The following is a 26658-nucleotide window of genomic DNA, read 5'->3' on the forward strand; positions in this document are numbered from 1 at the left end:
GAGAGAGATCCCAAAAAGACTGGTGAAATATTGATAACTAAGATTAGCTTGGGTGAGTCACATCCTGAGTGAAGAGTCTTGATTTTATGATGTCAAGCAACTTGTGCCTTCATGCTCTACTTCCTAATCTCTTACTTTCCCTACACTCTTTGCCTCTCTTTTGAGCTATTTCAGAAGAGGATAGAAGATGCAATGATTTCATTCCCAGTCATCCTGTTTCTAAACCACATCCCATTAGAAAACACACCTGTGCAAGACAGAGGTGACTGAAGTAACTGCTCATGTTAGACAGTGGCCCCAGTCTCCCAATGAACAAATTTTAACACACTGAATACTAAGCTGTGTTTGAATACAGCCTGTCAGAACTCCAGGATTTTCATTCCCTTTCAGCAATCCATCCCACCTTGAGGCAGGAGGTGCCTTTGGGTGCACCAGTGTCTCGTTCCAGAGTGCAGTTTGAGCCAAGGCTTTGGGCCAGCTGAGATGAAGATACCACCCCCCAAACAGAGTTTGTTCTCTCTGTGCACAGAACCAGGACCCCAACAAAGGCAGTGGATGGGGAAAGAGGGTTCTGCCCCTCCTTGGGCACATGGGACCAGCAGGCTGCTGTGCAGACTCCCCTTGCCTCAAGTGATGAGGGGCCTCTGTTGAATTCCTTGCCCCTTAACTGACACACCCCCTACTTCTCTCTGATTTCCTTATAGGAAATGATGAAATGTGCTTTCTATGAGAAAGAATGTGTGTGAGGATTTTTTTCCCCAATTTTGCCAACATCTATGGAAATTTTTAGACTACTGATATGTACAAAATTCATTATTATTCTATAAGATAGCAGAACTGTTTCTTGTAGAATACTGTTTAAGAAATTAAGTCCAAGATACATTTTATACCTTCAAAGTGCATAGCTATAAGTCATACATGATTCAGGCCTAGGTCTTTTTCACTAGTCCTGGGTTAACCAGCTGCTTTATCAGTCTATTTCCTACTTCTCTTTCGGTATTTTTAAAAATTATGTTCTTCAAATATTATGGTGATAAAGAAGTCTGGTAAGGATTTGTATAAAAAAAAATTAAATGTATTTTGAAGGAAGAAATACAAAATGCTGGTGAGAAAAATACATCTGAAAAGTTATATATGAATCTGGAACCCCAATTAAAAAGGGAAATATGTAATAGGAAATGATGCCAGAGCCTAATACAGAACAATGAGATATTATTTTGGTTTTAAGTCTTAGTGAAGATTCTCCAGGATAAGGATTGCATAGTTGCATAGCAAATACTGTTCAATTGTGAAAACTGTCATTAAAAAAAAATCAACATTTTTGTGAAAGAAAAGCAAACTCTATTCACACAATAGTATTTTTCTCTCTGGCATTTTTGCAGGTGTGGAATTGAATGCTTACAGAAGTCATTGAGAAATTTTCCAGGCAAGAGGGATTTGCAGGTTCAAGATCTCTCACTCACACAGTGTTCATTTTGATGCACGTGCTTACCATTTACAACCTGGCCATAAGCTCACCAGATAAAACTTTTGCTGAAGTGAAAACTTGTGTTGGTTTTCAGTGGGTACAGGATGTGATCCACATGGGTAACAAATGTGTGATTTACTGACACGAGCTGTAGTGCTCTATAGAAATATCCATGGAGAAAAACCATTATGGGTGAGGATATTCCTTTTATTTCAGCATGTCTAAAGGAGCGCAAATGCTGCCTTCTTTATTCTTAGCAGCAAGGTCATTTCCCAAAGGACACAGAACAAAAAAAATTGATCTACAAACATCTCTTAGAGCAGTTACTAAATATCTAGCCTTGAAAATCGCTTCTAAAAGTAGAGGATGTATTGTGTTATTGTGTATTGTATTTTCATCTTTCACTACCAAAGTCAATATTTCCACTACCATCAGTCAAAGGATTGCTCTGAGTCCAGCTGTGTACATTCAATGGCATAAAAGACATTCAGGTGTTACTAGGAGATCTATTATCTGTCTTTGAGCCTTTGTCTGAGAAAAAAAAATTAGGGAGGAAGCCTTTTCAGTTAATGAAGAAATTTGAAACTAGAGGATTTAGTGATTTAAATATGGTTAAAGTGTATTTTAGGACAGATTCTGCCATCAACCAAGAAACAGCAAATCTGAGCTGAAAGCAAATACTGCACATCTGGTAACTGAAGCCACAGCTGGATGAAGGTTGGTTTGGCTGCTGCATTAAAGTACAGACAGGAATTAAACCATGGGGGATATTGATAATGTGAGGAGATTATATTTGTTGCAGAGTTTAAATAGGATGCAGAAAATAAGTGCAATGAGTGTAAAGGAGAATTTAGAAAAATGTTTATGTAAAAATGTGGGGGTAGAAGTGGAATGGAAGGAAACAGAACCCTTCTGAGTGGCAGAGGAAAAATCACATACAACTGAAATAGAATTAGCCACTGCATCTGTGCATGTGTTGGGGGAGGAGTTTGTAATCTTCTAGAGAAAAAAATGTCAGAAATTTCCTTTGAAATATCCTGTAACAACAACCACAAATACTTACATTTTCTATTTAGGGGCAGCAAAACATCCGAGACCTAGAGAGTGAAAAATGTGTGCTGAGAGGTGTCACTTTGTGCATTATGCTTCCTGTATTCTGTGAAGCAATGGATTCTGCCTTGTAATCTGTCTGAATTGCATTTCTTTTGTTGGTCCTTTACCCACAAAAATAGTAAAATACTTTTTCTAGAGGCAAGAAAATTCAGGGTTTTTGACAATTCTAACAGCTAAATATTTGCAGGTTTCCTACCTTTGTTAGTCTGGGGCATTTTGGAAAAAAAATCAAAATATCTTCCACAAAGGGGAAAAAAATGAAACAAAGCATTTTTATTATTTCAAAACTTTTAACATCAGGCACAGCAACAAGACAAAGATACCTTTGCCAGCAAATCAGCTGGGTTTTTGAGCATCTGACATCTGACCCCAACTGCACAAGTTGTTGCAAATGTATGGGGAATTTATCCTTTTCCAAGTGAACAAAGGGTGAGGCTCATGCTATCTCTTATGCCTGTACCACCAAATCTGATGGAATTTAAGCTTTTTGCTTATTGACCTAGGAAATTCCCTTCCCTTCCCTTCCCTTCCCTTCCCTTCCCTTCCCTTCCCTTCCCTTCCCTTCCCTTCCCTTCCCTTCCCTTCCCTTCCCTTCCCTTCCCTTCCCTTCCCTTCCCTTCCCTTCCCTTCCCTTCCCTTCCCTTCCCTTCCCTTCCCTTCCCTTCCCTTCCCTTCCCTTCCCTTCCCTTCCCTTCCCTTCCCTTCCCTTCCCTTCCCTTCCCTTCCCTTCCCTTCCCCAGGAATTTCCAGTGTTCATGACACTTGAAAAAATCAGAAGTTAGTAAGAATACAAATACAAAATACAAATACAGAATACAAAAAAGCTCCACAACTTATTGCATGTAAATATTTTAATTTTTGTGCCAATCTTCTGATACTGTTCTCATTCTTGAATGCTTTGGATTACCAAGGAGAATTATTCCCCTCTGTTTAACTTTAATAACTGGAGAACATTAAAATGTTATTATAGCTCAGTTTCCAACAATATATTTGATTGAAAGCAATAGGTGGGGTACTGAAGCTGGAATCCATTTCACACAGGAGCAGGGTGCACTTCTGCTCACTCTGCTTGACTGCATTGTCCTTTTCATAATGTGGTAGTCAAGCATGGACTGGAGTGAAAAGCCAAAGCCTCCAGCACCTCATCTTACAGCCACGAGATTCAAAGCTACAGGAGCAGAGCAGGCAGAGCTGCCTGGTCCTCCCTCCCTCTCCTTCCCATGGGAGCTATCCCAGGACACGAGCAGGCGTGGGAGCCTCCCCTCCCTGCCTGCAGGCACGTGCAGGGCTGTGCAGGGCATTGTGTGTGATGCAGGTGCCCTCAGTTTGGGCTGACCCCAAGGAGCTGCTGTACCAGCCACGTTCCACATGCCCATCCTCTCCCCTGTCCAGATGTGGGGAGCCCCAGGTTGTGCTCTGCAAACCCCACCTTCCAGCAGCCCTGGTCTCACCTCTGCTGGGCTCCAGCCCAGCCCAGCTGTCTCCAAACCTCATTACAAAAGGAAGAACCTAAAGAACAGGCTTCACTAGCCAAGTCCTAGATAGTATCTCTAGATCTGGTGTCACCATGATATTTTCTGAAAAATCCCTTTGCCAGGATTGTTCTCCTGAGAAGCTGAGAAGCCTCAGAAAAGAAATGTAAACAATAATTATCTGATTGCTTGGAATGTGGTTTGGAGATTGCTTACCAACAGCTGCATCTTTGATTGGTTCCATGTGAATTGTTTTTAATAGTGACCAATCCCAGTCCAGCTGTGTCAGGACTCTGGGTTTTAATTATCACTCTTTTCCAGCCTTCTGATGTCTCCTTTCTCTTTCTTTAGTATAGTTTTAGTATATAACTTTCTTATCATGTAATATCATAAAATAATAAATCAGCCTTCTGAGAACTTGGAGTCAATTCTCATCTCTCACCTCATCCTGGGGGACCTCAAACCACTGCAACAATTGGTGACCACAATCTGGGGCTGCAGCTTTGGGGAGCATGAATTTCAAAAGTGCCAAATTCATTTTGGGAGCTACTGGGATAAATGGACTGACAAGTGCAGGTATTTGGGTACATATAAAGGCACAGGAAAACATCCATTTCAGACCCAGAACTAGTGATATATCTAAATGCTGTGCAAAGCAAAGAGGCTTAGTTAGGTACCCAGGCATTTCTGAAATAGTCACCTGGTTTCTTAGCACTCTATCATCATGATTGTTTTCTATAGCACCTTGCTGGAATAAATAAATACTTCCTCCCCAGAATTCCATCTAGACCAAAGAATAATTACTTAATTGTAGGTTATAATTTGTGTTAGACTGCTATTAAAGGCCAACTGCATTATGCAAAATATAATAGATTCTCTCTCTCTGTAGATTAAAAATTAAGGGTTTTTTCCCAATGTATGTATGTATGTATGTATTTATTTATTTTTTCCTTGAACACAGTGTAAAGAGAGCTGTGCTGGGTCAGGCAGTGGCCACAGGAATATTTAACTCTGTGAAGCTGGAGACAGCAATTTCCCGTCTGGAGGGCTGAGTGACTGGAGCACACAACACGATGTGGATGAGCATATTTCTGGCTCAGAGCAGATGGCAGAAGATAAAATGTAAATATGGTTAAATCACCAGGAGTTTCCCCCCACAATCATTATGTTATTATATTTCAGTCTTTCAAAAAGCAGTTTACCTTTTATCAGCTCCTGTTAACTAACAAACTATATCATCGTGCAAATAGAGACGAGAAGACAGCTGTTTGAGTCACAAAAGATAAATATCACCTGAAACAACTATTGTTTTGAGGTCCTGAGTCTACTAAATAGATATCTTCAGTGCAAATAAATGATGCAACCCAAAGTGAGTCCAACAATACACTGGCAAAGTAACTTGTGTGGTTTTCACAGGAGAATATTCAATCTGTGCAAACAGACTACCATCTGTAAACAGCAACAGAAATAGGAAGTGTGCATCTGATGTGCCTGCTCACCAGATCTGATCCTTCAGGGTGGTGTGCACCCTCAGTGCCTTACAGGAGGACATTTTCAAAGCATTCATTTTCACAGTGAGCCTGGGGACCTGAGGCTTAATTCCAAATGGGACAGATTTTTAAGGTCACATAGTTGACTGAATGGAATCAAGCCTTGGATTCTCTTAAAAAAACCCCATCTACTAATTTTTCATTTTCAAATTCACAGCACTAGCCACAAGCAAATGAATTCACTTTTAGAGTTAAACATAGCACCACTATTGGGCAGGACATTTTTAGAAGAAAAATTCTAAACAACTACTATGACTTTAAATTTTCAGGACATAAAATACCCACTCGTAAAATTTCTTTCGATTTACAGCGAGCTTGCATTACACAAAACTGATAAGAAACAGATTAAAAATTAAACATTTATGACCCAAGGAACTGCTGAGCAGACTTTGCTCTGAAGAACATCTGTAACAATAAACCCCAGACTCCTGAAATTTGAATTTGCCTGTTGTACTTGCTTAATTACTGTGCATGCTAACTATTTAGTCTCTGATAGGGTAATGTTGCAGTTGTGGAAAATATTATTCCCTTAGGGATTTTCATGTGTAATTTCTGGAGGGGAGCATTCCCAACTCAACATGCACACACAAGTGCCAGTACCATTAATGGAAGTTATGTGCACCATCCAAAGGGAGAGCACGCTCCTGAGTATGTAACTAAATCAACAAACCCCCAGTATTACCATAATGCTAGAGGCAGGACCAGAGCAAAATATTTAAAGATAAAGAATGAGCACAATTTCAGTCTTACCATATGTTATAATGGTGATATTATCTTCTGTCAAGGGACTCTGACTACTCTTGATAAATCTAAGTTATAGAACTAAAGCACAATGGAATGAAATGATGCTGTTACTAAATGTATAAAGGCTGCTTCAGTTTTACCTTTGTATTTATTTGCTGATGTACAGCATCTCAGAATCACAACACAATAACATTACTGAAACTTTCATCATGTTCCTAATTTACACTTTGCTCTAGCAAATTGCTTTTGCACCCATGGTCAGGCCTTTTTTGCTCTAGTGCAGGAGTAACAAAGCAAAAATGGGAATTACTCTCCCTTAATGGCAAGTTCTGCCTTCAGATATATTGAACCTACGTGACTAAAAGCTTAACCACAACTATGCAGTATTTCTTCTATATTTTTTAAGGGGAATTACAAATTCAAATTAGGCTGTGGTGCCTTTCCTAAGGTTAATTTCAGGTATTCTTTTTTGCAATGCCACAATTAGTTTTTTACTCCATAACAGAGATCCCAATTTAATTAATTGTTCTGAAATTGGCTTTTAATCCCCTTATTTGTGTTAACAGCTCTTATTAAGTCATTACCTTCTTGCCTTTGTGTTATGCACAGTTTAGTGCACAAAGATGTTTTGCATGAAAAACATGCATGGATCATGTTTCTGCATATACAATTATCCCTTGAAAAATGACTTTTTGGAAAAGAAATGGTACAATTGGTAGAGAACAAATAGTTTTCTGGTTCAATGCCTTCAGTTTTACAGATCAGACATCACTAGCAGAGATGTAGCTCCATGCTCAGGCTCAGCAGTGACACTGATTTTACTTTCTGAGGGCTAGAAGGGGCAGATGTGAAGAGGTATACAAGGCATAAAGGGTATACAGGTATACAAGACAGGGCTTATTTAACTGTTAGCTGTCTGCAAAAAAAAGTTTCATACCTTTATGTGTGAGCTGTGAATTTGAGTTTAAGATAAATGTCTAAGTAGACATTTCTCTGTCTACTTGTTTCTAGTAGCTAGCTTGTAAAGCAATGCTTGCAGCAGAGTGAAATTGAAGGAAAACATAAATATAAAAAAGGACTTCGAAAATCCTGAGGGAAAAAACCTATTGATGGGTTATTTGGTGCATACTTTCTAAGTGGATCTTCTCAGGGTAATGTGGGCCACTAAAGTCCTGAATGAGGCCCAAATTAAAAGCCATAAAATGTATCTCTATGAACATCAACTCTGTATTAAAAGACATTTATTACGCTTACAAAGATAACAGTACTTTTGTTATTTAGTGTGGGTTTCCTAATTGCAAAACTCATTCTGATTTATTATAAAGGCTATAATTAGATTAGGCCAAACAAATCAATATGCCTTTAATTAGTGGTCTAGCTGCTGCTTCACTACACTCTATGCTAGCACCAAAGCCTAATTTTGAGTTTAGGATCCCAGAGTTGCATAACAATGTTCTCCAGCACTGAAGATTCAGCTTTGTTTCACATACAGAGGAAGCCACTATGCCAGGAAAAAAAAAATAGTTTCTACAGAAATGAATGAGCTGCTCTGTACATTAATAATAAAAATAATAATCACTTATGCCCCATCCAATAGCTGTGGGCATGCAATTGTATTTCAACAAAATACTAGCTTGCATTACTGCTCATTGGATAATATTTCATATTCATTAGTATTGCAGCCTTCTAGCCTATTTCTAAAGATGTCATTATGTGACTGGATAGAACTGAGTCACCTAATCAATGAAACAAAAATTACTAACACAGAACAAATAATGGCAACTACTCAGTCATGTTAAACTAAGAAAACAAGAAAGGTCTCACTTAACTTGATGTACCCAGGCAGTTATTGCACTCAAATATCCGTATTTACATACCATCAGAAAAGAACATTTCTCAGTGTCAGAATTTTCCTTTCAAACAAGTAATTGTTACTACAATATTAAGAGATTTTAGGACAATAGAAAATTGTGACACCAAAGAATCAGGAACACTCATGTTCTAAATAGTAAACAGTGTGCATGTATATATTTGTACTTTTTAAATAGATACAGCTGAGCTTGGCAATAGGAAAGTCACATGGACCTCTGTGATTACTGCATGCAGAGGTCCCCCAGAAAGAGATGGGGTACCTGCTTGGTAATTTTGGTGATAAAACTCTTTCCTTTGGACTTGCAGAACATGTTCCATTTACTTATTAACAAATCAGAGCAAAGTGCTGCCAGAATGAGGTGTACAATTCAGCCAAAAAAACTACAAATGTGTGCTCATTTTTTTGCCCTCTCTGTGATCGGAGACTGACAGATGATCCTTCTATGAAAAAAAGCATGAGATTAAAATTGTGCCCAAACCACAGCCATAAAAACATTGCCACTCTTTGCAGAGAGATGTTTTAAAGAGATAAACAGAGCAGAGGGGTTATTCAGAGGATTTTCAGGATCTACTGTCAAGTTTCTCTACTGCCCATTTCCTCCAGAACTGAATCTCTTCTGTCCCTGATTCACATAAATTTAATGTCAGAAGTGTTGCAACACGGTGCAGAAACACACTCCTTTAACTATTTCCCTCTTGTGTGTTCAAGGAATTATAGTAGTCTAAAAATGGCCACAAATAATAGTTAATAAAAATATTTTCAGATGATTTAAGTCTTGCTCAGCTGTGAGTGATTTGCTGCTTCCTTGTTCTTTGGTGAGTGTCCAGTTCCTTCCCTGAGGGTCCATGGGCTATGCTATGCAAAATTCTGTACCACTCCTCCCTAGTACCAAGTTTGCTCTCTGAATCTACTACTTTTAAATTTCTTCACAAGGCTTTTTCCCATTTCCTGTGTGTCTGCCTCTAAGCTTGTCTCTTTAGAATCAGGAACCTAATTATTAAAAATCCCTTTTGAAATCTAAATGATTTCTAAAGCATTGCTGTCTAGTGGTTTTAGGTGACAGGAAATATTTTTCACAAAATCGACCAAACATTTTGACTGACCCTCAGTTACCTCCTTTAACTTTACAGAAACAAGATAATACTCAAAGCCTTCAAAATCTAACTTGGAACAAAATTCAGGATTCCTTTTTTGGTCATTCAAGGACTCATTTGTTGTGTGATTGTCCTGCTCTGCTCTGCACTGGTGTGGCCTCACCTTGAGTCCTGGGTGAGTTTTGTGCACAGCAATATAAGAAAGATATTAAACTATGAGAGAGCATCCAAAGGAAAACAAGGAAGATGAGGAGAAGCTGTGTGAGGAGAGGCTGAGGGCACTTGTTCTGTTCAGCTGGAGAAGAGGGGACTGAGGGCAGACCTCCCTGCAGTCACAGCCTCTTGTGAGGGGAGGAGGAGGAGCAGGCACCGATCTCTGCTCTGTGGTGACAGTGACAGAACCCAAGGGAATTTGGGATCTGAAGTTGTGTCAGGGGAGGTTTAGGTTGGATTTTAGAAAAAGGTTCTTTCCCCAGAGGGTGGGTGGGCCCTGGAACAGCTCCCCAGGGAAGTGTTTCTCTTAGTGTTTATGCTTGGATCAGGAGTGAGATTTTGGAGTAAACCTTCCTGTTATCCCCTCTTAGAATGCTTGGATCACACTGCTGAGCTGTCAGAGCTCACAGAGCTGCAGTGGAACCAAAATCTGTCTATAATTAGCAAATAGTGCAGCCAAACAGGAATGGGTCCCCAGAGCAAACCTGCTGGTGCTGATGTTCAGTCTCTGTGCATGTTTTATGTGCATTGTCTCAGGTCTGCAGACTGAACAGGCATGAGCTGGAGTTATTAATATAATTTCAATAAAAAGTTTAAAGAAATCCCAACTCAGCATATTCTGTGATGCTGTAATTGTTTCAGTAGGTTTTCCTTAAGGAATTCCAGCATAGACTTCCTGAAAAGTTTTTATTTGATACTGGATTTAAAATTTTTCCTATTTCATTTTCTTCCCATAGAATCCTGTGCCTTATTTTTCAGGGAGAGATCATGACTGCTTGCAAAGGGAGGGATGATCTCCATGTTTACTAAACCCTTTTTCTTACTGTAGTACCTTTTTGCTATGGAAAATTGTAAGATTCTTTCTTCACAGCAGTTATGTCTTTGTCCAAGAAACAGATATCTTAAAACTTCACTATTTGTTGACAATTTCCCAAATAAGCTGAACATTACTAAGCTGACTAAACTTTTCAAGGTACCAGTGGGTACTTGTAGTTCACAGTCAAGAACAGAAATGAGAATGGACTCATAAAAAGGAATTGTATTCACTGCCAATATGTAAAAGTCCTAGAAAAGAAACCCACAAGTGCAGGTGTGGCTTTATTTAACCTTGGTGTTTTGCTATCAGTTCATGTTTGGTGTTGGCACCTTTGCTAACTCCAGAAGATTAGTGTCTCAGGCTGTGTTTCAAGGGACAGCACAACTTAGGAAATATTAAAACAGCTCAAATGCTAAAGAAAAAAAATAATAATTCTGTATCTCTTGATTTTTAACCTGTATTTTCAGGGAATTTTGAGCCAGCAGTCAGGCTGGATTCCTGACACACCTTGGTTGCTAGAAGGAGCCTGATGTTAGCTCTGTATATGCCTTGGTCATGCTGAATTAATGCAAAAGCCAGACAAGCACAAGCCTTTGCTACTCCATTTCTCATAGGCAGAGCAAACAGCACTGCACATCTCCTTCACCCTCTCTGCAGGCAGCAGCAACACAGGCAGCATGTCTAAGGGCTCAAAATATTTGCATTAATTTCCTATTTCTACGTTGAAAGTGAATCAAGGACACTTCTCAGAATTTCAATGAAATTCTTCAGTGGAGAGAATGCAGGTGGGGTAATTGAGTGTTTAGCATGTAGGCTTTGACCTGCAGTCTAGAGGGATTAGATGCAAGCAAGGTTTGGACATGCAATTGCAGCACTGAGCATTCATGCTTGTGTTCCTCTTGTGCTTGAAAGAGATGGCAGATCCCCAAAGCCACAATTCCTGTTACCCACCAGTCTGGAGTCAATGGCAAGAACAGAGGCAGATGTCTGCAGCCCCCTGCCTGTTCTCTGGGTCATGCCCTGCCCTTTCACTTTTTATGTCAGAGGAAAAATACCAACCCTAACTAGATCCCAGTTCCTGATCCATGAGGTGGTAAAATTCAGGTTTGCATGGAAAGGTACAGATTCACAAGAATTAGGGACCATGGATTTGTTTCTGGTGCTACCTCTAAGCTTCTTTCAGCACTATTTTTGCACACATCTCATCCCTGCTTTCTCAATAACTATGTTCATATTGCAAAAGACCAGGCCCTGCCCTTTCAAAGTCTTAAAAAAAGAGTAGTCATTATTTTGAATTTGCAGGTTCATAGTGTGGTGTTGGGCATGGTTTATAGACATATTTCTGTAGGAATCTGGGCTTTCTTCTACCACCAAATGACCCCAAAACCTTGCTGTTCCTTCCATCTGTTAGCAGTTCTCCCAGGTCCTGCCTGTCTTCAAGCAGATCAGTGGAATTCTGAGTTGCTTGTACAAGTGGTGTTGCTCATGCAGAGAGTGACAGCATTCCACAGTTCTTTGGGTGCCTGCACTTGGATTATTCCATAAATTCATATGCCATATTAGTAGATGCAGTTTCAAATAAAAGGTAAAACACTATTGTGGAACTTTGAGGATCCTGTTGCACCACAGGGCATCAAATTAATAAAGGCTTTGGAAAGAGTTAAAATGTTTGCCAGGGGAACTCATTCAAATTCACTTCATTACATCAGCTGGGAAATATTTCTGCTTTGCAAACACCACAGAGGAAACATGAGCTATTCTGCTCCCTAAAACAAGGCTATTTCCCATTAACTCCACTCACATGTGACACACAGGGCTCTGCCAGACAATGGGCACCTTGTCATTCCCTACAGGGCACCTGTGGGGCTGGGTGGCTGCTTCTCTTCTGGGGCACCCCAGCAGAGGCTCCAAAGCACTGTCACACCACATATTTCTGCTCCTGGTGGAAGTAAATCTCACTGAGTTGTAAACATGGACTCAGCAGTGTGGTTGCTGCTTTCATTTCTCCACTGCACAATGCTGTAAGAGATTATTAGGCTTAGCAGCTGATTTTTGCCAGTAGAATGGATCAATGATCATTGATAACAGAGTCACTTTTTAATACGCTCATTTTGTCAGCAAACTCTTGTAGCATGGCAGCCATGATTATTCAGCTGTGCTGTAAATTGAATTTCCTGCCTAATACAAATACAAGAATACTTTCCTTGCTTTTCTTTACTCATTGGGTTACAATTATTAAGCCTACAAGATAACTCACATATTTACCAACACCAGAAAGAGACAGAAAGGAAAGAGATGTTTCCATTAAAAATGTTTCTCTCTTCTTTGTGTTATTCTTAACATTCAGCTCAAGTGTAGTTTTGCTTAGAAGTCCCACACAAGACAGGAGTTCTACTGTGGTGCTACTGGTTGTACAGACATCATAAAAGAAAGTGGCTTTCACTCCACCTTGCTGGAGTTTCCCTTCTGACATTAAACAAACATTTTTGAACAGCCTCTCTTGTCCCAGTGAATAAGTTAATTTGTTTTAGTATCTTTGCACCTGCATTAAAAGATTCATCTCTTGATTGGAGCACCTTCTAACAGTAACATGTTAGACTAATAATATAAAAATTCTATCTAAGAACACAATGAGAAAGAAATAAGTTTTCCCTTTAAAAACTAGTTGTTCCTTGAGGATGTAGAGAGTGTTTTCACATGGCCAATGAAGTGTACCTAAGCAAAACCTATGTCTTTACCACTATGATCATAACTGGCCAGAATTAATTTTTCTGCAGAAAATGTACAAAAAAGCAAAAAAGTTGTTGTCAAAATGTGAAAAATAAATATTTTTATTGTAAGAAAAAGACTGATGTTTGCATGAAGTATTTGGACTTTGATTTTTGATGCAGAACATTTTTCCTCTTACAGTAGACCTTTCCTGCCTAAAAAATAGAAACACTCCTTACCAGAAAAAAAAAAAAAAAAAAGAAAAGAATCCACTGGTTAGTGGATTCTAGGATACTTCAGCTTTACTCCTCAAACTGCAGACCATGAAATAATTGCAGCAATTCTTTCATGACTAATTTTCAATAGGTTACTATATCAATGAAAATGTCATCAATAATTCACAAATGCTACAATAAGAAAAATACACTGAGTAAACAGCTGGCTATTTATTGCTTACATTCTCAGTGTTGGTTATTACAGTTAAATGATGTAACCATTAGATACAATAACTATTTAGTTAAAAAAATAGGTTATTTGTCATAAATCCATATAGGAAAATTAAATGCAAGGATGTAGCTTTGTAAATTAAATTCAAGGATGTATCCTGATGGCAAGAGGATTTTTTAATAGTATTCACTACAAAGAAAACCACAGTCCCTGCCTAAAGAGCTTTTTTAATGAATAAACCCCCCAAAATTAGATGGTAAAGGCATTCTCTATAAGATGAAGTGATATGCAGATGCAGATGGCCTGTATGCAGTTATAAACTCTTTTCTAATTGTTTGTAGTCAGCCAGTTAAGCTATTAACACTCTGTGTTTAGTGCTGTCTGCCTCAGTTCTCCCCTTTCTCATAAAAATGACCTAATGACTCATCTGATAAAGCCAAAAGAAACAGCTCTTCACTGCACAGCTTTCATCCCACTTAACCCCTTTTGAGACGTACACATAAAATGAGCCACATGAAGACTTAATTCAGGAAAGGAAATTCAGCTCTTACTGTTTTTATGGCTCATGTTTTATATTCAGTCCTGGTTCTGAGTATCTATGTTGGATTTACTCTGGTGATGCAAAAATGGGCTCCAGCCCACACTGTGCTGCATGTAGGTGACTGCTGGATTTCCAAAGCATGGCAGGGTAACACCTGGACAGCTGCTGGCTGGAGGCTTCCCTGTGGTTTCCCTGCCTACCAACTGCAGGGACTTTGGGATTCCTGCTGTACTGGGGCTTCACCAGCACAGCCCATAGTTCCAACCAAAGGTGAAAAGAAAAACATTCTATGCAGCAAAAAAATCAACTTATTTTTATGCATGCAAATGTGGAAAATATGTGAGGAATCTGGGTTTATCTTTGAGAAGGGGCAGTAGTATTCTTGCTGCAGCACTATGTCTGCAATTCTTTCTCACACATAAAATTAGTCCAAATCTGTCTTCATTTACTCTCAGCTTGTCCTTGTATGACCAAGTGTTTTTGGAAGCTTAGTATTTCTTACATATGCTTAAAAAAGAGGCAGAATGAATTTTATTGCTTGAATCTGAAAAGTACCCAACTTTGACTTCTAGTTTTTGTGAAAACACAGTGTTATGTCCTAACCCCGTGTCCTTCAGAGGAAACGCTGGAGGGCTGTGTTGGCAAGGGGATTACTAATGTGCTTCTCCACTCCATTAGCTCCTCTCCTTCTTTATTTTCCATATTCAGTTTGTGGAATATGTGTGCTTTTTTTTGCCCATCCTCCTTTGGCACTGCCCCAGCCTGTGTCCCTCGTGCCTCTGCAATGCCATGTGCTGTGCTGGGATCTGCTGAACAAGATCAGAGCAGCTCCAAACCCGGCAGCCTCTGGAAGTGCTCCCTGGATGAGTCTGGCCAGGGTCTGGCCCAGGTGTGGAGGGAGCTCAGCTGGTCTCCAGGATAACCCACTGCTCAAGGCAGGGTCTGGCAGGAGATCAGAACTGGTTGTTCAGGACCTTGAAAACACTCAAGGATGAAGACTGAGCTGCATGTCTGGACAACCTTCCTCTGCTTAACCTCCTCTCCTGTATTTACCACGACTTTGTACCAGAGGGGTGAGTGACATCCAAAGCCTTGCTGGAGAGATGTAATGAACAACTCTATCTTGTTTTCTCAGAGATCAATCAGGAGTACCAGCAAATCTGTAACCTACCCTTACAAGTCAGTCAAAATCTTTATTTTAATCACAAAAAAACACTCCAAGTATTCCTTCTTTGATGCTGTGAGCAAGTAATCCATAAAATCTAAGATGTTTTGCTTCCTGGATGTTTGAAGGAAGAAAAGGAATGGCCAACTTCAGCAACAACTGGAAAAACAAAGTGATTTGTAGAACAGTGCAATCATTTTCAGTGAATAAATTAGGTGAATTTTAAGAGATAAAATCTCTTTTGCCTTGTTCAGTTTCTCGTTTTGCCAGTTTGGAAAAAAAACAACAAGAATTTTGAATTTGGGTCACTGAAATGTCCTAGGAGTACCCAAGGTACTGTTACTGAGGAAGGAAATGGCATCTTACTCTTTTATTCTCTACTGTTAGCATTTCTGTTTTACTTTCATTTATTTGATTTCATTTTTAGTCCCACCTCCCTCTTCTCAGTCTCTGGATTTTTGGCCATGGGAATTAGGAAGAAGAAGAGAGACAGAAGAAAACATGTTTGAGCTGAATAAAGATAAGTCTTGAAAGACAATAAATTCTCAGAAAAAATATTTTTTTTCTCCTAGAAATGGTACTCTATTACAAGTTTCAGCAACAGCAGGAGCCCCAAAGAACCACTTTTGATTTTTGATAAATCCAACGAATTCTTCCTGTTTTGTTAGTTCCTTTCATTAATAATATGGCATCTTAACAAGGGGCCAGTGCAGGATGTGTCCACTATATATTTCTGAATGACTGCCTCTAATATAAACTATAATGTCTGCCTATCTCTAATCTCCATCACACTGAAGATGCTTTAAGATTAATTTTTAATGCTAGCAATAATTTTTGAGATTATTGAATGAAAGATAGTGAAAAAAAATCATCATACACTGTAGAGGCATGGTGCTGTCAGGTGAAACTGAGTCCTCTCTTTAAAGAATACAAAGCCCCAGATTGTGTGTGTATAGATAATTAACTGTCCTTCTATTTCTTTTCATCTCTTACACATTAGGATCATTTTATCTCAAGTTATTTCTCTTGAGGCATACACTGTCATTTCAGCACTGTATGCCGAAACAAATTAGACAAAATTGTTGATGTAAATCCCAAAGTGCAGCAGTGCAACTTCATTATAGCAATTATGTGTTTTATGACTTTTTTTTCATATAAAACAGATAGTTGAGCCTTAATTTAAGTACAAAAGACAGTTAAGTGCATAAGACAAAGAAATCTGAGGGAGATTCAGTTGAAGCAAGGCAAGAATTGCATTTGATCATGTTAAAACCAAAGAAAATTATCTGGATCAGACCACCCTACCATAGTGACTGTTTCTACCCCTGAAAGCACATTGTAAATCACATCTACTGACCCCAGCACACAAAAGGAAGAGGTAGGGGCCAGAAATCAGCCTCTGGTTTGAATTTAAAAACCCCCAAAATGGCTTAAAGGAAAACAAACATCCTCCCCTTACAAGACACAACCCTGACTCTGTCGTGTCTAATTAACTTTCGTTTTAGAATCTTCAAATATCATCACTTGCAATTTATTTTTTGAAATGTTTCCTTAATTCTGATGGTGCCTGCTGTGGTGTTGTTATTAATGATCTATCAGATGGTCACTGATTTAAAAAAAACCTTGAGAGATTTGTAAGATACTCTGAAGTTCACTCTGAGTAGAATTCAAAAAGAGCTCAGTGAGAGAATGGTAGAGAATAAAGGAGTTAGGGACAAAGATATGAGCAAAGAAGGATATGAGTTCATTAAAATGAAATGGAGTAGGGGTGAGAAAGATGAAATCAGAAATCCACAAATTTCTTGAAGAATATTTCACATGCTTTTTTTTGTTACCCAATCCCAGTATATTTTTACATTTCTGTACATCTTTAGTCTTTGAAGATTGCATATCAGAAGTGACTTTTAAATATATTAAAGGATAGGAGAGTTTGCAGGAGGAGCATAGTAAACTCATGAATGACCTAGGGTTATATTAGGATATTTTTGATTTATTCTTAAGTAGATTGGTGCCATTTTTTGCATCTACATTGAATCAGTAGAGTTAATAAGGAAAATTAGAATCACAAGTGACAAGCCACATTATCCAACAGGTAATCTCAGGTGAATAATCCAATATGCTGCAATGAGACAGATCATAGAATCACAGAATGGTTTGGTTTGGAAGAGACCTTAAAGATCATCTGGTTTCAAACCCCTGCCCCAGGCAGGAGCAGCTATGACTAGACCAGGTTACTCAGAGCCCCATCCAGCCTAGATTTGAGTACTTCCATAAAGAAATACAAAAATCTTAGCAGTAAGATAAAATTACTACAAGAAAGAACTGTGAAAAACAATCCTGCTTAATGCAGTGATTTTCCACATTGGTGGCAACACTTAGTTCATCTGTTTCTTCCAAGGTTTCTTTCTTTTCCCCCTTTTCTGGTCCTCTATATATAGGCCATGGTTCTCATTCTAGTCAGGAGAGACATTATTCTCTGTTCTTTCCATTTTTCCAGAATGGGAAATGCTTCAAAAGCATTAAACATTATTCAGTATAGAATGTGAAACAGTTTGTCTCTGAAAAATGTTAAGATAAAGATCTCTCAAAAGAGATATCTAGAGAGGAGTGTTGGAGTAGATGAAGTGAAGAATTAAGTTTTTATGTAAAAGAACTCATGTGGGAACTATATAATTAAACTAGGCAAACAATCCTGACTATGTTCTGTAATCATGTCAGTGAACAGCTATATGATTATGGCATTTCAGTGACTGTGGAAACACATTTTACAGATTTTAAAAACATCTAACTTTGGTTTTTCTGCATTTTTTCCCTTTTAGAATAAAATAATTTTGTGCTCAGGAGCCTTGAAAATCAGGTTATTCACTGATCACTCCGATTATTTCTAACTTTTAGTTCTTGTATAGCACATACTTTCTCCTGAAGGTCAAGTGAATGTGGGAAGCAAACTCCTCACTGGACTTGTATCTTGATGGGTTTTATCATATCACTCAATTGCTTGAGTTCATTAAATCTACAATCATGAACATACATTCATCATGCCCATAAAATGCCCCAATAATCAGAACAGATGCAAAGTAAGGCCAAGATGAATTGCCAGCCAGGGTGGCTGCGTGGTGCCCACTGTTAAAAGAATTGTCTTTGTTCTCTGAAAGCCAGACAAACAGCAGTTTTGCAGCAATCACAGTTCTCTGTGAGGTGTGTGAACATTTATCCCAGCTACTCTTTTTAACCATGAGAAAGGAACAGAGAGTAAGTCCATTTTTCCAGAGAACATTGGCTGGACTTTGGCTCACCAGCCCTTCAGCACCCATGATGCAGATGTTAACATCACAGCCAGTGACCTAAATCTCTCTCAAGACTCAAAGGAGAGAAATAAATGTCTCAGGGATGTGATTCACCTGAGCTATTTCAGACAGATATTTACCTAGGAGATGAATTGCACCCAAGACTGCACTGAGTGTATTGACTGGATCTTTGCAGACTGTGAAGATCATGGGCTGGTCAGTTCAGAATGTTTAGTGTCAAATGTTTATGGTTGGTACAGGGTCAGCAGTCCAGGTTCCATGGGCACAGTTTGGATGCTTTCCACCAGAATGAGAAGTTCTTTATAGGCACATCTCTCACTAAACCTAACTGAGGCCCTGAAACACCTGCCATTCCCCAGCCACTGAGAAAGAAAAGGTCTCAAAAAGGTCAGTATTTTAAAATGCTTGACACAGCTGTGTTTGTCGTTTTAAAGGATGATAAATAAGAAAGGTAATTTTTATACAGTAAAATTTCAGTAGTTTTCAGTTGATACAATAACTTTTCCAACGTCTCCAGGAAATTTCAGAAAACTTGTACTTGTATTTCTGTGAAATATCATGCATTAGTTGTAGAAACTGTAGAAACTTCACTAATGATTGCACTTGATCAAATAATACTTTTTAATCATAAAATTTACATTGTGATAAAAATGAAAATTCTTCAGAACAAAATCACTAGAACTCTTTAAAAGTGGAAATAACATGTTTTTCTCCTTTTCCAGAAACTAAAATGCACAGTTCTTTAGTAGGCTGAGGGAAAAACAAAAAAGTTAGCCAGTTATAGATATCATGATCCTCACACCCCTATTAAAAGAACTTTTATTCTTTTGTTTGTTTGTTTGTTTATTTGAGGTGAAAACCAGAGAATGACAGCCTTGTGAGAGCTCAGCAGGAGCTTCAGTTTTCTAATATAGCACAGCAGGAGAGAGATACAGAAGGAAAGCAAGCAGAAATAATAACCAGAAGCCACATGAATAATGGGAACAGGAACCATTGGCGTGTAGGGAAAAAAGAATCTGAGTATCCACTCTCTTGACCTTATATTGCACTGTAAGACACTCAGTCAGTTTTGCTGTCACCCTTTTCCTGCAGCTGGTAAAGACTTTTGGAGTTCCAGTGGTGTTGGATGAGGGTCTTAGTAGTTAGGGTAATTTTCATCTCTCTGGGTAATTTAGTCTTTCATTATCTGTGATTTTTTACATCTGTATAATGAAGTAAGAACATAATATTGGAGTAGAATTGAAAGTTTTCCTTTGGACAAGAAAAAGAGATTGAAGATATGTTTTGGGTTTTTTGCTTATATCAAAAAGTCATTGTTATTGATGTATAGAGTTTGTGTTGAATGATACAATGTAAATTGGAATTGTCTTTGGGTGTGAAGATTTGGCTGCTGTAGTTATGGAGGTTATAGTTTTGCCTTTTTACCTACACACAGCAGAACAAACTCTGACTAATTTTCAGTTTTGTGCACCTAATTTCTTAACCCAGACACCAATACAGAGCCATAGATGTGCATGAATATGCACATATGAACTATTCAGGTTTTTGTCATATTACAGAAGATGGAACAACCAGAACACATACCACAAATTTTTTTTTGGTAGAGGCTGATAGATGAATGCAATATACCAGAGGAGGGTAAGCTGTTTCACCAAAATACAATCAGTTTGTATTCAATTTACATTAACATAGTGAATTTGGATTAATAAACCATTTATTTTTGGGTTGAGGGTTTGTGCATTTTTCATACAATTTTAAATTGACTGTAATGAATTGCTGGCAAAGTTGCACCAGACAAGACTCTACGTACTGAGGGGCATTTAATCACATCAACTTCCCACTGATGTTAATTGGGATATTCTAATGAGCAATAAACACTCAGGCTAAGAATCAGTCACTCAGTGCTATGACTTTGAAATCCCTATAAATCCTCTATACACTCATGATCAATAATTTTGAGTCCAAAGCCATTCAAAATAAAAGAAGATGATAATTTATTGTGAAACTATTGCATGAGAAGATTTGCTAAATAGATTTCCTTATTAAACTGTTAACTTCATCATTCTCCATTATGTCCTTGGGGTCCACATGTCCAAACAAAGGCCACAGGGTTCAATAATGTACTCTGCTTGATCATTATGATACAAAACAACCTTTTTGCCATTATTAAGTAGGAATTACAGGAAAAGTTGGCAGAAACCTTGGTCAAATATTTAATTCAGAACATCTTGACTCTGAATTTTTTATCTTGGTGTTTTTTTCTTTTACTTTACATAAATCAGGAGTTTGATAAAGCAGATTATAGTCTAATATACTATTTTATAGCATTCTTAAAAAGAACAAACGTATATAATCTAGATGTGAATAAATTTATAATGGAGATAAGACATAAATTCTTTTATTTGCTGAAGAAGCAAATTTCTAGAGTTGCCTCACGACAGACCTAAGAAGAGCAAATAATTAGCAGTTCTAATACAGATAAATCAATTTATAAAGGTATTAATTACACCTACACTAGTAAAGAAACACTCTTGAGCATGGGAACTCAGTTGTCTACACTCTAAAAGTGATCCCAAAGTGATTCTTTGGCAGCCACCTTCTAGCAATTCCTTAATATTTCCTAGGATGGTCAGTGAGTTTGCATCAATTGGGGAGCATTCCTCATGCACACTCTATTTTGGAGAGTGAGAAAAAGGATTAAATAAACACAAATTATTCATTGTTGTGTAGTGTCAGCAACAAAGAACTGTTCTGGTCATATTTTATTTGTCATTATGAACATAATTGTATAACTAGGAACTGGACTTGATGACACAGAATTTCCTTGTCAGTCCTACATCCAGACTGAGTTATCTTTTAATAAATGTTCTCTTTATTCTTTTTATTAAACACATAAATCCCTAAATCATGCTATTTAAAGTATGAGGAAACACAAAGGCAGAGAATGCTGTAACATGAATATCTCCATAGAGACTGTTTTACTAGACTGATATTTTAAGGAAGCTCAAGAAAATTCAAGACTTTCTTAAAAAGGGAACTTCTTGAGTTGCAAGAAATATGTCACTTCATGTTTCCCAAATGTGAAAATACTGTACTCAGTAATCCACACTATATCTGCAGGATGGCTTCTTGTCTAAGTCCTCTTTTGGCTCCCTCTTTTGAAAAATTACAGACATTTAGTTGCTTTTTGCCTTTATAGTCAAAAGAAACAACCAACATGTAATTTAAATGTCTCTGCATTTTGTACATTAACCTTAGAGGGAGAATAAAGAGCAATTTCCAGGGTGGATTTCAGAGCTGTTCAGCTCAGTGTCCTTTTTCCTGATCTCCTGGACAAAACTGCCTGAGAAGTATTTTTCTTTAAACTCTGTTTTGGGTTCAAATAGATACTTATTTCAAACAATATTTAAATATGTTATAATGCTTATAACATATTTCACTTGTAAATAATGTAAATTAGTAAACAATTATAGAAAATTAGTCAAAGGGGTTAAAGAAATGTCCTCAATAAAAATGAAAATCAGTTTTACCTTTTGACAGTGTAGATCTCTCACTATTGTCAGAATTTATCCATATGTATCATTCAAAAGGGCAATTACCATGAACATTAATATTCATCCATTTCAGAAAAATTTCTGCTAGAAAAACAGTACTATTGGAGTCTCCCTAATTGTCTTTAATTCAGAGTAATGGTGTCAATTGAATTTAAGAACTAATGTTGATGCAAGTTACACTGTCATACACTGGAAGGAATGTTGTGAAAGTTAATGGGATTCAATAGGCAGGAAACTTTCAGAAACACAAGCACAACCAAAGCACAAAATTAGTAATTCTTAGATGTGAAGGAATACCGAGAAAAAGAAAGTGACGTGAGTTCTAAATAAAAGAGAACTGATGTATTTAAAAATGCAACAAAGATACCTTGATAGTTTATGCTGCCCTAAATCTATCAGCATTCCATTATTTAATAACTTCAGGTAAAATGTAGGTAACCAGGTTATCTCCTGCAACAGATTTACTGCCTAGGAAAACTATTTCTTTTTTTGTGTAAACATATACCAGTCAAATAAAACTCAGACACATGCTCATGTTATATGGTATCATCACACCATATGGCATATTAACCAAGGACTGATATTTTTATCCCTTATTTTGTTGTAAAATCACTGTGAGAGAAGGATAATGTGCATGTGAATAAGCATTAACACAAACACACATAAACACCTGAAGCCCAGGCACATGATAAACATCAGAAGCTTCATTTTATTATACAGATATTTCTCAGTATTAATGACACTGCATAAAAGATTCACAAATACCATGGTTACTAGAAAGAATGAAAACACATACACAAAGTACATAAATAATTTTCCATTTCATTTCTGATGTGTATCAATATTTTCCTTCTTTTTATTACCTGCAGTTCATTGGCCAGAAATTTCAGCTGTGATCCCTATTTTTTTCCTGAGTAATTGCTTACAGTTAATTTAAAACCTAGTAATGTGTGTAAGCAGTTCGAATTATTCCTTCCCGTGTTCATTACCTTGTATTTGTCATCAGAGAATTCCATCTGCTGCTGCAATGCCAGTTCATCTAAACAGCACTAATGGCATTGGAAAGCCAGCTACTTTTGAAGCAGTGTAAAATAAACTGTGAAGTAGATGTCAAAAGCTATTTCACCTGTTTTACATTCCAATCCTTGCTTTGCTTCGCTTGCTTTGCCTCACTCACTTTGCTACTGAGCAGAATCAATAACAGTATTCATGATGGGATACAGACATTCAGCTCATAAGCTTTCAAGATATTAGCTTTTTCCACTTATGAAGAGTGGATGGGGAGAAAATGAAATAGTTGGCAAATGTGCTTTTCCTCCTTCTCCAACGACATCTCACTTGTATTTATTGCAGTTTGTGCAGATATTAAAGACATTTACTTTAAGGTAGATATGCCAGATTTTACAGTCTGCAAAATATGAAGGACAGCTTTTACAACTTAAAAAAACCTGGTTTTCCTCCTCTTTTTTCTTCATTACTGGTTTTTAGGCATTGAAACTTTGCCTAGGCTGTGTCTTACACGGCAGTTACAAGACAACAAACATTTCAACAATTTGTAATATTTGGCCTTGTCAATATTTTGTCGGGCTGCATAGTTATAGGGTTACCCCTGCCCCATTACTGAGGCCAATTTGCTGTGAGACAGCTCAGATTATGTCCTGTGTTCCTTGGTTTCATCCCCTGCCCCAGGTGGAACACTAGAAAATAGAAGGGACACAAGATCTTGTTATATTGCTAATTCTGTCTGCTGCCCACACCCCAAATTATTGCTGCAAAATATGAGGGGGTTTGATGAACTTTGGGTTGGCTGCGGGTGAGGTCAGTGGGCCAGATTACTCTAAAAAGTGATTAAGATGAACCTGGAGAGTGAACAAAATTTATAATAGATGATAATCCATGGACTGAGAAGCATCATTCTTCAGAATGCACAAAAAGTTATCATGGACTGCATTCAGTGATTTGCAGGCTAGTGAGGTCAGGACAGTATAAGAAACTTTTTAACGTGATGTAGAACAGCTCAAACCAGAATACTTTGAAATGATGGATTTCTTTCTATTTGTTTGTTTTCCAAGATTTTTTACTATTTCATAGGTTTTGGGTTGCTCGTTAAAAGTAAGGGTATCTGTTGGCAGATATTCATTAGTTTTCTTTATTCTTTTCCTTCTTCTGATATTTAGAGGATAAGGATATAATGCAGTGCTCCACTGCATGCAAGAAAAAGAAAAAGCTGCTTAAAATTAGACTATATTGGAAAAAAGAGAAGTAAAAATATATTTATATATGCATATATCATTCTAAAACAGTATCAGAGTGACTTAAATGGTATTTCCCTTCATCTCCTCTTTTCTTTCATTGTTTTCTTTACTATTTCCAGAATACAAATATCCCTGACAGACATTAAGGTTAGGAGTTATGTTTAGTCATTTAAAAGTTAGGTGTCCAGCCTTCCACAGAAGGTACCTTGAATCAACAAGGATTTTCAATAAGATTTTTAAAAAACAGATTTGATTGTACACCAGAGCTGTCTTTTAGCTTGGTTATTAATAGAATAAGGAAGAGGAAGCAAGTACAGATAAGGAATATATAGACAGCAGGTGATATGTAGAAAGGTCAAGTAATTCACTAGTTCAAACAAGGAAGATGCAAAGTCCTCTTCACATGTTGTTATCAGTCCCTTATGAATTGGTTTATTACATTATTAAAATTCTAAACCCTGGTTTAACACTCCAGCTCTTATGCAGTTTATTATAGTTTGTTTTAGGCATTACTCCACTTAACTTCAAATAGCAGGTTGGAAGCTGCCCTTCCTGCACGTGTATCCTTGTCACATGACATCCTTCCTATGGCTGAAACAAGCCAGAACCCACAAAGCTGCTTTTTTCCTTTTAATGATTAGCCAGTTTCAGTCACACTCGTAGCACCTCTGCTCAGGGACAGCAAACCACATGGGCAGCTTATCTGTGCACCAGGTGGCATTTAAGTATTTCTGTTCACCACATTATATCCCAGAGGACATAAGGCTTCCTGGCTTTAAGCCTGTGTGCTTTTATCCCAGTTCTCCTGCCACACACATTCCTCAGAAACCTTTGGAGAGAAGATGTTCCAAGTCTGTTCACAGAGAAAACCAGCTCTGATCTGTGAGCTGGAACTTGGCTGGACCACTGGGAGATCACAGTGAGATCACTGCAGTGGTGGACCCATTGGTTCCTGCTGTCTTCCAGGAATGGGCAATCAGGAAATTGGAGTATTAAGCAGCCATTAAGCAGAAAAGCTTTGTTGCAGGTCATATTTTACAGCTCCAGAAGAAAGCTGCACTTGAATCACTTATTACTTGCATGCAGCCAAGGAGACCTTGGTTAGCCAGCTGCTATGGTGGATGTGGATCTCATTCTAGTTTCTACCATAAAACATATCCATATGTTTTTCCACTAGTAACATATCCATATGTGATTTCTACTTTCTGTTGCACCAACAACTTTTATTATTCCTTATTTGCATATCACCTCAACAAATTATAAAAGTTGCTTTTTTTTCTATATATAATCAGGTAGTTTAGGCTATATCAGTTATGTTGTAGACATTTTCACCTCTGATCAAACAGCACAAGAGGACAATAAGTAGAAGATTCACATGGAGTTCTTTATTCTTGCACATATATTCTATGCATAACCAGAATAGAAAAACTGTAGTTCGGGTGAGGTCACACAAAATCCTTTCAAATTAGCATTAATATCTTTCTGTAATCATAAAAGAGAACAATTCACTCATCCTAGAGATGCCTTAAAACCTTCCTAGTGTCAACCTAAAGACAATTCTGCATTTGCCTCTTTCATAGCTATGTCATATTTCAAAGCCACATCTTGTCATTAACCTGTCCTCCTCTTTCTCATTTATATTCAGCATATAGGAAGTAACATAAAATCCTGCCAAGTGCATGACCCAGCATTTTGCATGTGTGTTCAGGGTTGTCTGGCATGTTCTGCATATATAGTCTCAGCTCTCCCTGGTGCTGAAACTGCTCTTAGCTTTATGACACTATTGACTTTCCTCAGGAAGCTTTTAATATCTATGTGAAATAATTAATGAAACCAAAATTCGATTCTTCAGGATCTCAGCCTCTACTCTGCAACTTTATGCTTCCCTTTCTAACAGTACTCAAAGCCATTTCCCTTTTCCTTATTTCCCCACCTATCTTACAATTCTTGGAATGGTGTATTCTTCAGATCAGTTAATAGTTTTCTATGGGACATATTTCAAGCATTGACAAAAGTTTTGGTAAAAGAGAACTGCTTCATTCATTGGGTGAAGAAGAAATTGGGATTTTTTTTGTTTGGTTGGAGTTTGATTTTTTTTTTCAGTTTGTTCAGTTTTGAGGTTTTTCTTCTTTTTATTTAAATCAGGAAAAGCCTGTAATGATCTACTATTGGTAAGCACTTTTTGAATTAAATTTTCTTTTCTCTTTAATGCTATAATTAACTATTCATATCTTAGAGGTATTATACAAATCTAATATATTTAGAGCATCAGACTTTTAATACAAGTTTTCATGAATGAATTTGTGAATTCAATCTAAACAGCATTGCAAGGAAC

The sequence above is a fragment of the Haemorhous mexicanus genome, chromosome 1 (genome assembly GCF_027477595.1).
Source record: "Haemorhous mexicanus isolate bHaeMex1 chromosome 1, bHaeMex1.pri, whole genome shotgun sequence".
Classification (NCBI taxonomy): Eukaryota; Metazoa; Chordata; class Aves; order Passeriformes; family Fringillidae; genus Haemorhous; species Haemorhous mexicanus.